Consider the following 15,998-nt stretch of genomic DNA (forward strand, 5'->3'; position numbering starts at 1 on the left):
CATGACAATTAGATTGAGTTTTATTGATGTTACCTTCTAAATAACAAATAGTTTTCAAATGATTTTTCTCTCCTGATTCACAATGGTATTTCTAGAAATTAGTTCTGTTACCTTGGAGTTGTGGAACCTCCTATACCGGGAACTATGATAACTAATCAGTTCATGATAATAATAATTTAAATGAAATTGTTATAACAAGTAATTGGTGCCTCAGGGGTTTGTCTTAATTTTTGACAGAAAACATCCTGTGTAGGTGTTACTTTCAGTAATGTGTGTATCACTGGTGTTTGACTATTACTTTATCATAAAACAATTTCCCTAATCTGTTCACATTTTAAATTTTGTTTATCCTCCCTCAAAAAATAAAATAAAATAATAAAATAAATAAGTAATGATAATAATTAACTGGTAAAGGGAATTTTACATGCTTTTTTTCTCTCTGTGGACAATGATGTCAGTTAGCCTCTGACACAAATAATATACATATAGATGAAAAAAAAATATTTTCATATGAACCACCTTCAAACAATTCTGATGAACGTGTTTCGAAATTGATTGTCACCGCTTGTTCTAGATGTGCGCGCCACCAGTGTTTCGGAGTTGAGTGTCACCTCTAATCTGAGTTAATGATTACCTCTGTTTATGGATTTGATTTGATTGCGCCACCAGTGTATCTGATTTGATTATTGACACTGCTGCTCTGATACTGATTGTTATTTTTCCAGTCGATGATGATACTTGGAGTGTTGGTAGCGTGGATGGTCGGAGTGAGGCGGTGATTCTGGTAGCTTGGAGGTCGTGGGTAGTTGGTTGATACAGTGATGTGTGCAAATAAAAGACACAATGATGAGAGTTCTTGATTTAATAGATGACTGATTGTACACACTGGACTCGAGACGAAATTGTAACGTGACAATTGATTGTTCTCTCTCTCTGAAGTGATATGGATGATGACTGAGCAGCGTCTCTCAAACTGACTGTGACTGTGAGTGATACTGAGTGAGAGACCAAGACTGGCTGCTCGTGACTGGGTGACTGACTGACTCTGACTCTGACTGGCACTGAACTCCCAAATGAACTGGGAGCTCGCTACCATGCAGCTGTATTTATCTTAGCTAAGCGGACTGCAGATATTTATCCCCAAGGACTGGAAGTGGATGTGAAATTCCCTTGAGAGGTAGAGAAAGGAGAACGAACGCAGGTGTTATCCCTAAGGACTAGAAGTGGGTGTGAAATTCCCTTGCGATAGAGGAGGAAAAATGACCAGGAAGGAAGACCAACATATGTGCGCAGGTGTTATCCCTGAGGACTGGAAGTGGGTGTGGAACTCCTTTGAGAGGTGGAGAAACGACTGCCTGGCCATGGTACACGTGGGATGAATATATGAAATAGTGAAATATACATATATATAATAATAATAATTGTTGAGACTGATACAAACGTACTTGTGGGCAACAATGTCAGGTAGGCTCTGACACCGAAAACGCGCACAGACTTTTATAGAACGTGGTGCATCCCAAAAAACTAGTCTCCACCTATACTAAAATACTTAATTTTGCAATATCCTTAATAGTTTAGACCCCTTCTACATTCACAAATTATTCTTGAACATTTTTGCTAGTGGTCCCACGCACTCCTGGATTCTAACACCATTAATAATTTTTGGATCTAAATATTAATAAAGAATTTCTCTCAAAATACATATCATCAGTTCTGGCATATTCTCTCAACTTACAATATTTGTGATTGTGATTTTTCATGTGATCGGCCCAGGAGAACCCGGGAATATGGTTATTTTTCCAGTTGCCTTGTAAACCAAGGGATATTACTCCGCACCATGTCCAAACATCAACAACTAATTCATCCAAGGAGCTTTAATGTACAGGAGATGGTCTGGCGCTTCGCTCTCATCAAGACAAGTGAAGCCAATGAACGAAGGTTATCCAGTCTGTGGGCGGAGCTTACGATTAGCAGATACACCCAAAACATTGCTATCTCTCGTGTTAACTATGGGAATTTACCAGTTTCTTTTTGCATACTAGATAAAAAAATAAGAAAGAATTGACGGACGGTTTGAGCTACGAAAAGTACATTATAGTTTCCTAAATATATTATGTAGATCTGTTATCAATGGTGTTTATGCCAAATAACCACAGTATCAAAAGAAATTCACCAGGCGTTTCCAGTAATGATAGTAAAAAGATTTTTTTCATTGTTTATTGCATGACCAGGCGCAAACAGTAAAATAAAAGCTCAATCATTAGATGCCTTTTAGGATTACAGTGACATGATATTATCACTCATAATTCTAAATGAGTGCTCTAAAGCCTAATATCACATGCCAGAGAGAGAGAGAGAGAGAGAGAGAGAGAGAGAGAGAGAATTATTTCTTCTCCTGCACCTGTGTACATATATTTGTACGTACATGTATATATGTATATGTGGACATGATCTCCACCCATATGTCCATCCCAAAGACAGCTTCCCACCTCTCACCAAGTCCAGCCAAGTTGAAAACACTGTATGATCTGATTTGTACGTATGATTTGCTGTCTAAATTCTAGTGGCACGGCACAACATCGCTATTGCAGTCTTTTGTGGTCACAGATATGGTCGATGGCCTGGAAGCAACAACAAAAAACAGGAAATGAGGAGCGGTACATCGTTGATTTCCTATACTTCGTGAATGCTCATTTGGTAATGTTTTGGGTGTAAGAGGTGGGGGGGGGTTAGAGGCGACAGAGAACCAATAGCGCGTTAGCTTCACATTCATAACATCATGCCAACCATGCATATATATATATATATATATATATATATATATATATATATATATATATATATATATATATATATATATATATATATATATATATATATATATATATATATATATATATATATATATATATATATATATATATATATGTATGTATGTATGTATATAATGGTGACTGGGATAAGAAAATTGTGATAAGAAATAAACTTACTGTGAGATGCCAGTTGACAGATTAGTTGGTGACTGGGTCCAGAGGCAAGAATTGAGAAATATTCGTACAGAGCACCAAGGGCATCATCCTTACTGCCCTGACAATCTTGACTTCTTGCATGTTCTTACACATCAACACTGAATTTGTCTAACATGCCTTTTGTAATTATTAGGTCCTTGCAACATTTTCTTGACATAATTATGGTTATGCGTATCCTCAAAATAGCCTCCAGCATCTTAAGTTCCTTTGGATTTCGCACCTTAGTCTTCACAGCATTAACATGGGAAAAAATCCTCTCAACAACTGCGTTGCTTACTGGTGTTGTCAAAGCAGCCAAAGCATGTCCGGCTAGGGCTTCATACGGCTTTCGACCTCCTTCTTCGTATTTCTTTATTGAAGCCCAAAAGTGAACTGGATCTTCTGGGATTCCAGAGCTGAAGACTTCTTCATTTTCCAGGGATGAAAAATTTCTCAGTACTGTCCTTCACAAAGTTCTAGAGAGTCTTCTTGGAGATGAGGAAATGGAAGTTCGTTGAATTTTGGTCTGTTTAACTGGGTAAGGACATTGTGTGGGGATAACTTGCTTAATCTGTCAAACAGGCCTCTGTTCTCTGGTAGCCTCATCTTGATGTGAGACACCAGTTCAAGAAGCATTTCCTGACACCGTTGCAGTATGGTTTGAAGATAAGAGGCCATATTCTTGCCGGAAAGAAGCCTGTTACATTCCATGGAAAACTTAGCTCCAAATTCAGTTTTACTCACTGGTAGTAACGTGCCTTGCTCACTATAGACCTTGCTGTGAAGAGATTTATAATTTATATCTAATTCACGAAGCAATGAGGATGGACTGGCATTATTAGACTGGAAGAGTACATTCACCCTTTCAAATTATGTAACCAGGGGTGAACTGAAGACGAAGTACAAGTAGTTGGAGTCGTCGCAGAACATTTCCCACAAAAGACGAGCCTTGTACCTTACACCTTGTGCTCCATGGCTCCTGGCACACTGAAAATAAGCTTTTAGTTCCATCCAGTTGACTAAAATGTTGAATATCACTTTTCCTCTGACTAACCACCGTGTTGTGGAAAGGGTAAGAAATGGAAGGGGCATACCATGCCTTTCTTCATCAATATTCATGGTCTCATACAACATCTTTTACATCTCACGCCTTAATGTACTTTTTCTGAACCACTTTGGTACTTCTTGTAACGTGAAACCAAGGTTAGAGGGAAATTTATAAAATCCCTTTTGTATGCATAAAGCTAAACTATGGCAAGTGAACTGCATTTTAATGCAATGTGGAGCCTGTACCGTAATGTGAGACCATAAGGAGTTGCTTTCCCCAATCATGTTGTTAGCGCCATCACTTGAGAACCCAATGCAGTTTTCAATGGCAATACTTCACTTGCGCAAGAGATCACTAGTTGCTTTAAATAAAGCTTCACCTGTGGTCTCAGTAATGGGTACCAGCCCTAAAAAAGCAGATACTACCTCGTTTACTGTTTCATCAAAAAATCTTAAAACACACACAGATCTTCTTGTCTGTAGATATGTCAGTGGACTCATCAACTAGAATGCTGTAATACTTAGCATTTATCACTTTCTTATGTAAATCCTCCTCAAAGCTTGGTGAAACAACATTAGTAATTAGCACTGAACATTTGGTATGGTAAAGCTTAAATTTGCAAACAAACTTCCAGCACTACTATTTTCCTTCATTATTTCACTAAAGTGATCTATACAGATAACAGGAGCATGACAACTTACTGCAACCGCCAACTGTAACTCAGTTTTCTTGAGAAGGTCACTGTGTTGAAGATTTTGTCTACTTGTCTGAAACACATTTGCTCTCATTGATGAAACTGCACTAACCCGTTGTTCATGATCTTTCAATTCTGCATGCACTTTGAGTGTGGCCTTCTGTGGTTGCAGATTTTTATTACACACTTTACAAAAAGCATATTGTGTTCCATCCTTTGCTTTAGTTACCCATGGGTACTCTTTTTCCCATGCACTGTGATATGTTCTTGTAGAGTCATGTGCACCTTTCCATAAAGACATAACACGTCACCAATGTTAGAACTCCAGAAAGTAAATCACGAATACCATACTATGGCAGAATTAAGACTAACTCGATGAACTGTCAGGTGCCAGACTTGGCAATCATGTTACTGATCCTTGTACGAACCTAGTACTGGAGCTGGACATGTCTAGCGTCTACTACCCACCCTCTATGAAAACTGAACATGTCCAGCACGTAAGGGTCTACTATGATTATTTGATGGATACGTCCAGTTTTCGTTTATCCATTCGTCTTTCATTTGTATATAACAAAAAAAAAAAAAAGTATTTTAAGTTATGAATCTACAGTATACCGTACATATATGAGGCGCCTAGAGCCAGAGTAATGTAAGCGACACTCCAGCCGAAATTATCATTTTTATCGCATTGTCTTCCCTCACCTTTCTGCTGTGGCGGGAAGCAGAGTAAAAGTCAGAATGGACACAGCAGTAGGGTTGAAAATCCACCCAAATGCAGTTATCTGTAGACCCTTCGTGTAGCTCTTGAAGCAAGGTGATGAGTGGGTGGTGCTAGAATGAAGTAACTCCCAACTAGCAGCCAGCTAGCCAATGACGGCACAGGCTGCGCTTCATGTGACACGACTGACAGCAGCCTGCCTCCCCCACACCTCACATGCACAGACACTCATGCACCCTCCGCCAGCTTACCACCACTGAATGACACTGCCTTTCTTTTACACTAATACGCAAGATTTCATCATTACAGCAGACAACAACATGCCCCCTTAGGAGCCAGAACCCTCTAAAGGAAGGAAACGTGTGCGTAACCCAGCAGAGTGGAAGAAAAACTTAGCTAAAAGACGACGGAATATGAGAAAAGCATACGTGAGCAGGTCTACAGGCCGCCATGTAAAAGCGCGGGAAATGGGACCTCCCTGGGCTGATGGCTGCTATGATAAAATTACATTGCCGATAGCCACAGTCTTGCACAAGGAATCCTGAGCCATCGGTAATTTTGCACTACAGAATCCCTACATACAGAAGCTATTTTCTACCGTTTATTGTAGCCACACCGGCTGGGCATCAATTGGCTCTCAGGTGACCTGTTTTACTGATCACACCCATCATCATAGGGTCGAGGAAAGGCAGTTCTCTCTCTGACGTTTATTGATGAGGTAGGTATGACCATAAGAACTGTGAACAAGTTCTCGGCCTCAATTTCTTACAAAATAATATTATACACTGATATTAAACACTTTCAACATATTACAATATTCATTAACAATACATGCAATCAACTTGGCATTATGACAATCAGTTTTTACTACAAAATTAAAGTATTTACCTCAGTCACCATCCTGCCCATCTTTGTCTGAGCGCAACTTGGCCTTCAGTGATGCCCGCAGGCGACTAGTGGGTTAACCACACTCTACCAACAAGTGAGCATCGGCTTCGGTGCTTAATATAGCATTGAATACTGATACTTACACACATTACACGTTTTCATGCAAATAGAAAACTATTGATCATTTCACTTATGAATGCCAAGGAATAATGACGTGAGGTACATACACTTTACATACAGTAACATGGCTCCCCTAAATCATGTAACAATTTACCTTAAATTAACATTAGTATGTACCTTAGTACATAATATGTTTTGTTACACTGGCTCCTTGGCGGAGATGCTCCAGTCTATTATTATGCATTACCTTCTAACAGCAATACTAGACTATGTATTGGCCTCTCTATCATGGTCCTGTTTGCCTTTGTGCGTCTTCCCTGATTGTCGAGATTACAGTCTGACACCAGGACCTTAACCTTTCTTACTAGGCCATCATGATCAGGAGATACTTCTGTTACTCTTCCCAGTTTCCACTGGTTCCTTACGACATTCTGATCCTTGATGATAACTATGTCATTTACACTGAGATTCCTCTTTGGTGTTGTCCACTTATTTCTAAGTTGTAGGAATTGCACATACTCCTTTTTCCACCTGGACCACAACTAGTTGGCTAGGTATTGTGCTCTGCGCCATCTCTTTATGCAGTACAGGTCCTTCTTAATGAAAATGCTTGGAGGAGGCAGTACTACCTTTGTTTTCATAGTTAACAAATTACTGGGTGTCAGCAGTGTAAGACTTTCTGGGGAGTTAAGATGGTCCACAGTTAGGGGACGACCATTAACTATATTTTCAGCTTCAACTAAGAAGATTCTCAGATCTTGGTCATCTAACTGGGTACCATGCTGATCAAGTAACACAGAGAGTACATTTCTCACTGTGCGTATCTGCCTCTCCCAAACACCTTCCATGTGACTGGAATTGGGTATATTAATGTTAAAAACAATCCAGTCACACTGATCTTTCATGAGTTCTTGTCTGACTTTATTGTTATTTAGTTCTTTCAAGCATTTCTCACACTCTGATTTGGCTCCTACAAAGTTAGTTCCTTGGTCACATCTCAGCTGTCTTACAGGCTCTCTTTGTCCTACAAAGCGACGGTATGCACTTAGGGAGAAACTTGTATCCATGCTGCTGGCTGTCTCTATGTGCACAACTCTACATGTCATGCAAGTAAAGAGCACTCCGTATCTTTTAAGCTCTTTACGCCCCTCTTTGATGTAGAAAGGGCCAAAGAAATCTGCTGCTGAGTATGTAAAAGGAGGTGATTTTTCTAGTCTGTCAATAGGCAGGTCTGCCATCTTCTGTCCCTGTGTTGTACTTCTAACTTTATGACAGATAATGCATTTTAAAATGTGCCTTGATACTAGGGATGATCCTCCTACTATCCAGTATCCACATGACCTGATTTCATTTAAAGTTATGCCCCTGCCTTGATGATTTGTTCTTTTGTGTGGGTGGCATATTATCAGCTGGGTTATGTGTGATGTTTTGGGGAGGATGACTGGATGTTTGGATTCATCTGTCAGATTAGAAAGCCTCAATCTCCCTCCTACTCTCATGATACCATTTTTATCAATGAAGGGATCTAACTTATAGAGGGACTGATCTTGTCTATCACTTTAGTTCCCTTGCCATTGTCCCCTTTAATTAAAGAATTATGGTTAGCAGATGATTTCAGTACATTTATCTCCTTTTGGAATGCCTTTGCTTGCAGTTGTTTTATCATTTCATTTTCAGCTTCTGACACTTGTGCTACATTTACTGGCTCATATGTGTCTCCCTTTGCTTTAGTAGTGCCACCACCTTTTCCTCTGAAACTGTTCAGAAGCTTGAGGCATACAGCAACTGCTCTCTTTGCTTTAAACCAATCAGAAAAAATACTCAAGTCTTTCTAGTATATATGTGGGCTGTTGTGTACCTACAGCATGGCATACAACTTTCTTCACTTCAGGGTCATTTTCATTTATGACCTTGTACTGGGGATGGCTATCCATTTTACTATGTTGCCAAAGGAATTCTGGGGCATTCCACCAGATTTTGCTATTACACAATTCATCTGCTGTCATGCCTCTAGATGCATGATCTGCTGGGTTATACTGTGTCTCTACAAATTTCCACTGATCTGGTGAAGTGTGATCTCTAATTGCTTCTACTCTATTAGCAACATATACATGGAATCTCTTTGCTTCATTTGCAATGTAACCAAGGACTACTTTGCTGTCTGTCCAAAATACTTCTTCCACATTATTATACTCAAGTTCTCCCTTCAAGAGTTCATGGATTCTAACTGACACCACTGCTGCTGCTAGCTCTAGTCTGGGAATTGTCATGGTTTTTAGAGGTGTGACACGTGACCTTGCCATTACTAATGCACAATGAATTCGGCCAGTCTTGCTAATTAATCTAATATATGAGCACTGGCCACATCCCTCTTGGCAGGCATCTGGAAAGTGATGGAGTTCAACCTTTTCTACTTCCCCATTGTCATCAGGTTTGTAACATCTAGGTACTTTTAGCTGATCTAGTTTGTGCAGCTCATCCTTCCGTTTTATTTTAGGCTTGACATAATCTGGCACCTCATCATTCCATTGAACTGCATTCTTACATAATTCTTGTAAAATTTGCTTTCCAGTCAGTATGAGAGGTGACACTAGACCTAATGGATCATATACAGAGCTCACTGTTGACAGAATGCCTCTCCTGGTGAGTGGCTTGTCTTTCAGCTTTATTCTAAATTGAAATGTGTCAGATTCTATGCACCACTCAACTCCCAAAGTTCTTTCTGTAGGCAGTGTGTCTTCATTCTTACTAAAATCCAAACTTTTAATTCCATCTGCACTCTCATGAGGAGAAATTGCAGCTAATACATCTTTGTTGTTTGACAAGAACTTATGAAGATTAAAACCTCCCTTGTAACATAATTCTTTTCCTCTGCTGAATAAGAATGACGGCTTCATCCATTGTAGCTACTGACTTCAAACCATCATCAACATAAAAGTTGTTTCTTACAAACTTGGCTGCATCAGATCCACACCCGTAGTCATCTGCAGCTTTCTTAAGAGCAAAGTTGGCTACACTTGGAGATGAAGTAGCTCCCAACAGGTGAGGTGTCATCCTGTATTCAGCTATCTCATTATTAAGGTCACCATTTTCCCACCAAAGGAATCTTAACATGTCTCTGTGTTCTGGGGTTGATCTTCACTTGATGGTACATTGCTTCTATATCACATACAAGTGCAATGCTTTCTTGCTTAAACCTACACAACACTCCAATAAGTTTGTTGGTAAGGTCTGGGCCTTGTAACAGGTGACTGGTTAGTGACTGGTTCCTGTAGTTTGCACTACAGTGAAAGACAACTCTCAACTTCTTTGGCTTTCTCAGATGATAGACTCCATGATGTGGAATGTACCAGACCTTACCATCATTCCTAACTAAATCTTTTGTTGGTACTACCTCTGCATAACCTTTTGTAATCATATCATCCATAAACACTTTGTAATCACCTTTGTGTTGATTATCCTTCTCAAGTTTAGCTCTTAACTTATTGAGTCTCTGCTCTGCTAATAGTTTATTGTTTAGAAGCTTGACATTACCATCTTTAAGAGGAAGGGCCAACTCATAATGGCCATCCTTCAGCTGATGTACTCCTTTCATCTTACTCATAAACCTTTTATCTTCATATGATAATGGAGTGTCATCTGACCTTCTATCACTGAAGTCAAGTTCAAACATATCTCTCACTTGAGAAGGATTAATCATCTCTTTGGTCTTAGTAGGAACCGCTAAGAAATTAACCCTCTTTTCTTCATTGATTTCTACTTTTTGTGTCACTGTTCTGTAGACTACCACTGTATCCTCCAATGGACTTGAATGGGGTGAGATTCTACCATTGATCCCCCAACCTAGCTCTGTCCTACGAGCATAGGGATGCTTCTTGCTATCACCTGCTATTTGCTCTTCTGCCATAATGGCTTCTGCACAATCAAGACCAATGAGGAGTCCTATGTCAACATCAGGGTCATATTTCATTAGTTTGTCAGAGATCGCCTTTAAGTAGGGCCAGTCACAAACAGTCTCGGGTCTTGGTATCTGACTCCGTCCAGCTGAAATGTTTTCTGTTGAATATGCTGAAGGGATTGATATTTCCACTTCTTCATTATAACCTCTCACTTTAAGTCCATGAATTTTGGTGGAATCAGTGATTTGTTTTCCACTTATTGTGTGGATATTGAGTGACACTGATGGTCCACTAACTCCCAAGTTATCCAGAGTGCTTTCCTTGATGAATGAAGCATCAGACTGCTCATCCAGCAGGGCATACACTAAAACTTTATTCTCTTCATTACTAACATGATGTAATCATACAGGAACTATCATGGTGTGCATGTCATGTGTCACTGATTCTGTAACTTTTACCTTATTTGCTACTACTGTTGTGGGTTTATCACCTTTAGGCTGAGTTGTTTGTTCTGGCACCCTTTGGCTCTCAGTTCTTGTCATGTCATCATTGTGAAGAGCTGTGGGATGGTATCTCTGCGCATACTTTACAAACTTTCCTTCTTCTACAATCCTTTCCTTTGTGACCCAATTTTAGACACCCTGTACATAACCATTTTTCTTTAGCAAATTTGTACCTAGTATTACCATCAAGTTTGGCAAATTCCTTGCATTAATCTAAATCATGATCCTTTGTACAGTAGTGACAGAATCGTCCTTTCCTTTCCTGGTCCTTGGGATACTGTTTGTTGGCTTGTACGTTTACCTTACTTTGGAATGACCATATTGGTTTTTCCTCAGTTGATTTAGCCATGAAAGTTCTACTACCTCTATTCTTTGTCATGGTTTCCGATTGGTTGCCTTTTTTTTAGTTTTTATCCAGTCATTTACTTCCCTACTTACTGAATCCCAAGAAACAAAGGGATTGCTTGCTCCTTTTGCTTCTTTCTGGACAAATTCACATAACATTTCAAAGGGTGGGTGGTGCTCTTCATCACTACAAGGAGTGTTGTTATTACTGTTAGTATCAAGATACATCATTACTTGCTTTCTCCAGTCATGAACAATATGTTCAGGGAGTTTTTGCTAGCACCTTTCTCTGTTCTCTCGGGTCATTCAGAAATGACAAATGAGAAGTGTGTTTCATTGCAGCTAAACAGCACTTCAAAAAATCTGAGAATGCTGTTAATGCTGGTCCGTTATGCGGAGAGATTGGTAGCCAATTCATTAACTTTTTTGTGTAAGCATCAGCTATGATGCTTTTGTTTTCAAATCTATCCCTAAGAATTTTCTTTGCTTGCACATAGTCAGCATCAGAGTTTAAGTGCATTAACAATTTAATGGCATCCTTTGCCTCACCATTTGTATACCTGTCTAAGTAGGCAAGTCTCTCTCTACTATTAGAAGTTCTAGATTCTACATAAGTTTCAAAGTTTTTCAACCAACTTGGAAATTCCATGGGTTCTCCATCAAAAGTGTTAGGTTCTATTGGTATTAACATACCTGATCCACTTGGGATCAGGTATGTTAATTGCAAAGGTTCCCCCAGGATGGGAAAAGGATTGATGATTCTGTCTCACATTATTCACATTATTAGGCATGTTGACATTATGAGTGTGCCTACGAGAACTTGGTACAAAACTTTGAGCTGTAGGGTTGAGATTTATTGCTTGAGATCCACTAAATATTTGTCCATCAACTTCATTTGTCATCAATTCATTGTCTCTATTGCAAGAAGAAGGTTCCTGTGAGTTATGGAATGTAGCATATTTGTGAGGCATGGCATTGTCACTTTGTTGATTGCTTGTGCTTTCATTTCATTTTGTGACTCTATGTATTGTTGAAGATAACTTTGCTTCTCTACACTCTCATCATTACCTAGAAGCATTTTTACTTCTTGAACTAAGCTAAGAGCATTAAGTTCTGCACTAGCGACTGCTAAATCTCTCTCTTTCTTTTTCTTTGCAAACATTGCCTGGTCTCTAGCTAACCCAACTTCTGCCTCTTCTAAACTATCATGATATTCCATTTCCTTTTTAAGTCTGGCTACTTTTGCTACTGCTTCTTGCTTTCTTTGTGCTGATGAACGTGATGAAGTAGATGAGACTCTAGAATGTCTAAACCGTTTGCTAGAACAAACTGATCCTTTGTCATTCTTTAACTCTTTTCTTTTACATTCTATACTTTCTAATATTTCATGGTGAACTCATTGGTTGTGTTCCAGCTCTTCATTTAGTTCCTCTGACTTTTCTGGCTCTAGTTCCTCCAGTTTTGTGTATTCCACATAATACTGATGAAATGCCTCTATTACTTCACTTGACATGAGCTCTAATTCAAAAGGGCTAATTACAATTTTTAGTCCTTTCTTAATTTTGCTGGTAACACTGCTCCGTTTACGCTTACAGGACTCTGCTCTTCCGTTGGTTACACTGACTTGATATTCCCTTCCTTTGTCAGTCAGTACTCGCCCCCTGACACTAACTTCTTCATTACAAGCTTGACCATTGTCCACTTGCTCATCCCCACCTTCCCTAAGGCCATCTACAGTATTAATTTCCTCAGTATCAGACATATCTAACAACTTAATTGTGTCACTACTGAGACACTGAAAGAACAATTAAAATTACCACTCTAATACTAGCTAATTGTGGGTAATTTTCGTTTACTTAGGCTACTCAATTCAGTGCACATACATACTATTATACTTTCTTGCCTGTCACCATGGGTTCTACAAAATGGTGGCGAGGCACAGTGGGTAGAAGGGAGTGGTTGTCGTCAAGGGTAGAGCTGACCCCAGGGCCTCAGAGGTCAACCTATAGGCTTATGTCAGCGTCCCCTTGTCCCATGACTCACTCTTGCTACAGTTTCATGTGGAGCCAATTTCTTGCTTGTAGGTGGAGTTCTTACTGTAGCCACACCAGCTGGGCATCAATCGGCTCTCAGGTGATCTGTTTTACTGATCACACCCATCATCGTAGGGTTGAGGAAAGACAGTTCTCTCTCTCTGATGTTTATTGATGAGCTAGGCATGACCATAAGAACTGTGAACAAGTTCTCAGTCTCAGTTTCTTACAAAATAATATTATACACTGATATTAAACACTTTCAACATATTACAATATTCATTAACAATACATGCAATCAACTTGGCACTATGACAATCAGTTTTTACTACAAAATTAAAGTATTTACCTCGGTCACCATCCTGCCCGTCTTTGAGCGCGACTTGGCCGTGAGTGACGCAAGCAGGTGACCAGTGGGTTAACCACACTCTACTAACAAGTGAGCATCGGCTTTGGTGCTTAATATAGCATTGAATACTGATACACACATTACACGTTTTCATGCAAATAGAAAACTACTGAACATTTCATTTATGAATGCCGAGGAATAATGACGTGATGTACATACGCTTTACATACAGTAACATTTATCATTCTCCCTTGTTATTTGGTGGTCAGATTAGGAAGTATGTGCACGAGTGTCACTTACATTTTTGCTTAATAAAATTAGTACATCAATCAAGAATGGCTTCAATGGTGGTGAATCTCAATAGACTACATGCTGTTGAAACAACTTGACACAGGAACAGGAATAAACAATGTATACATGTTTGATAAACAAAATATTGCAAGTGTTGTTGATTTTTTCTACAAATAAATCAGATAAAAAAGCGGTCATTCATTAGCCTTCCAGAATGCTTTAATTTCACTAAATGCCCATGTATAGGCTGTAAACCACATGTAATAACAAAGATTTTGAAGCCAAGCCCTACTTCCTATTTCAATTAATTGAGGAGATATTGCATTCTGAATGTTGCAAAACTCTGATTGCTTTTTTTCTCCGTTTTCTGTTTATGGCGCTTACGTTACTGGCTCTAGGCGCCTCATATAGCATAATTAGGTCTATTTATTACCAAATTTTAACTCTCCCATTACGAGATTGCCAAATCACAATAATTCATTACCTAACTGATTTTTCATTACCAGACCAGATTACCAATCTGGTAATGAAAATTGCCAGTTGGCAACCCTGGTAGCCAGCTGGTGGTGTCCTTGCTGCTGCTACACACAACAATAAATTGTAAAAAAATAAATAGATAATTAAAAATATATATATAATAATAATAAAATAAAAATAAAAATAAATAAAAAAGTAAAAAGCTCATAAATTAGTAAAAATACGAGGAAAATAAACAGTGAAAAATGAGGGCGTGGCTAGAGCAGTGGGGCTTTAAATATCCCGGACATTTAAACTCGCTAGACATTTAAAAGGGACGCGTTACGCGTTTGGCAAGCATATCACTGAGTGCGTCGTGGTGGCTGGTATGCACACAAATATTTCGTTTTTTTTTTTTTTTTTTTTTTACCCAAATTCGAGAACGCTTCCCTTAAGTAACGGAAGAGTCTGTTAATACTTCTTCCAGTATCTTACGGAATTACTACCTAAAGTTAACGAGTGATGTACATTATCGTTTTTCCCAAGGGTGGTGGGGCCTGTTGTTTGGCAGCAGGCCTGTAAATCGTGTTCAATAGAAAATCAAACACTGTATGCTGTGCCAGACCACTACTGAAAACGCTTAAAGCTATCTGTGGCCGTCTGAGTGTTAACATGGCTGAAGATTTATGGAGAAGACTGGCCCAATTTAGGGATAAAGGGAATATTACATCAAGAACTGGGGGCTCTCAGTTTTCTTGAGATGATAATAAAGGGAAATTGTTCCAAGATGAGGAAACTTTATTTAATGAAGAACAAATTATTTCTTTGTTCCCTTGGCTGAGAAAGACATGTCTATAATGTGCCAAGAGAATATCTTACAGCAGATATTACTACAGTCTAACACTTAATATATAACAAAAATGGGATTTTTACTGGAAGAGCTTTTTTTTTTGTGATCAAACCGAGTCAACAAACCTATATCAGTGTAATGTAATTTTAATAATTGCATAAAGGCTATTTAATAATTCATGACTACACTTCTTACACAGTACAACAATGTATACTTTTTTTTTCAAAATATAGCAGTGTAATGGACTATGAAAGGTTTTCTTATGAAAAAATTAAACAAAGTGCCTCTCCACGCTTCAAAACATTGACCGGAGGTCCATGGATAGGTGTGTAATCGGACCGCTGTATGGAGCCGTCCGCCTTTTGTTTGTAAGCATAGCCTGGACAGCTCCATATATCTGGGCCGCCTTCCAGGCTTAAAACGTCCAAGCCATCCCCTTGGGATGACAATCTACACCCACACACACACACACACAGCTCCATACAGCCAGACACTCATGGACACGACACTGGAACACTGACAGGACGTGGCCCAGCCAGCCGGGGAAAACACGTCTCCACCAGTGCCACTAATTTTACGTTTCGCCTCACCAAAACCAGTGAGGTCAGCAGGAAATTTACTCATCAGGAGAAAATTCAAACATTGTGTTACTATTTTTTTTTTTTTTCTTCTTGAGGGGATATCAGTCAGAAGGAATTATTATTATTATTATTATTTTTTTAGTAACTGTAGTATATTTGGTATTTCTTGATAAGAAGTCCGCCCCCCACTCCCCCAACCCCCCCAAGCCTTCAAA

At 39.1% G+C, this 15,998-nt stretch overlaps 1 protein-coding gene across 4 annotated transcripts in view; it reads left to right on the forward strand.

Moving 5' to 3' along the window:
- LOC135092722 (uncharacterized) overlaps window positions 1-15,998 on the forward strand; it is a 101,679-nt gene that overhangs the window by 2,710 nt on the left and 82,971 nt on the right. Inside the window, exon 1 of one of the 4 annotated variants that reach the window (XM_063991359.1) lies at window positions 15,549-15,570. The exons of 2 other annotated variants lie outside the window; for them this stretch is intronic. The gene's annotated coding sequence lies outside the window, so the exon portion shown is untranslated. One more of the 4 variants, XM_063991358.1, reaches the window with a different exon arrangement.

Source organism: Scylla paramamosain, chromosome 40 (assembly GCF_035594125.1).
Source record: "Scylla paramamosain isolate STU-SP2022 chromosome 40, ASM3559412v1, whole genome shotgun sequence".
Taxonomy (NCBI): domain Eukaryota; kingdom Metazoa; phylum Arthropoda; class Malacostraca; order Decapoda; family Portunidae; genus Scylla; species Scylla paramamosain.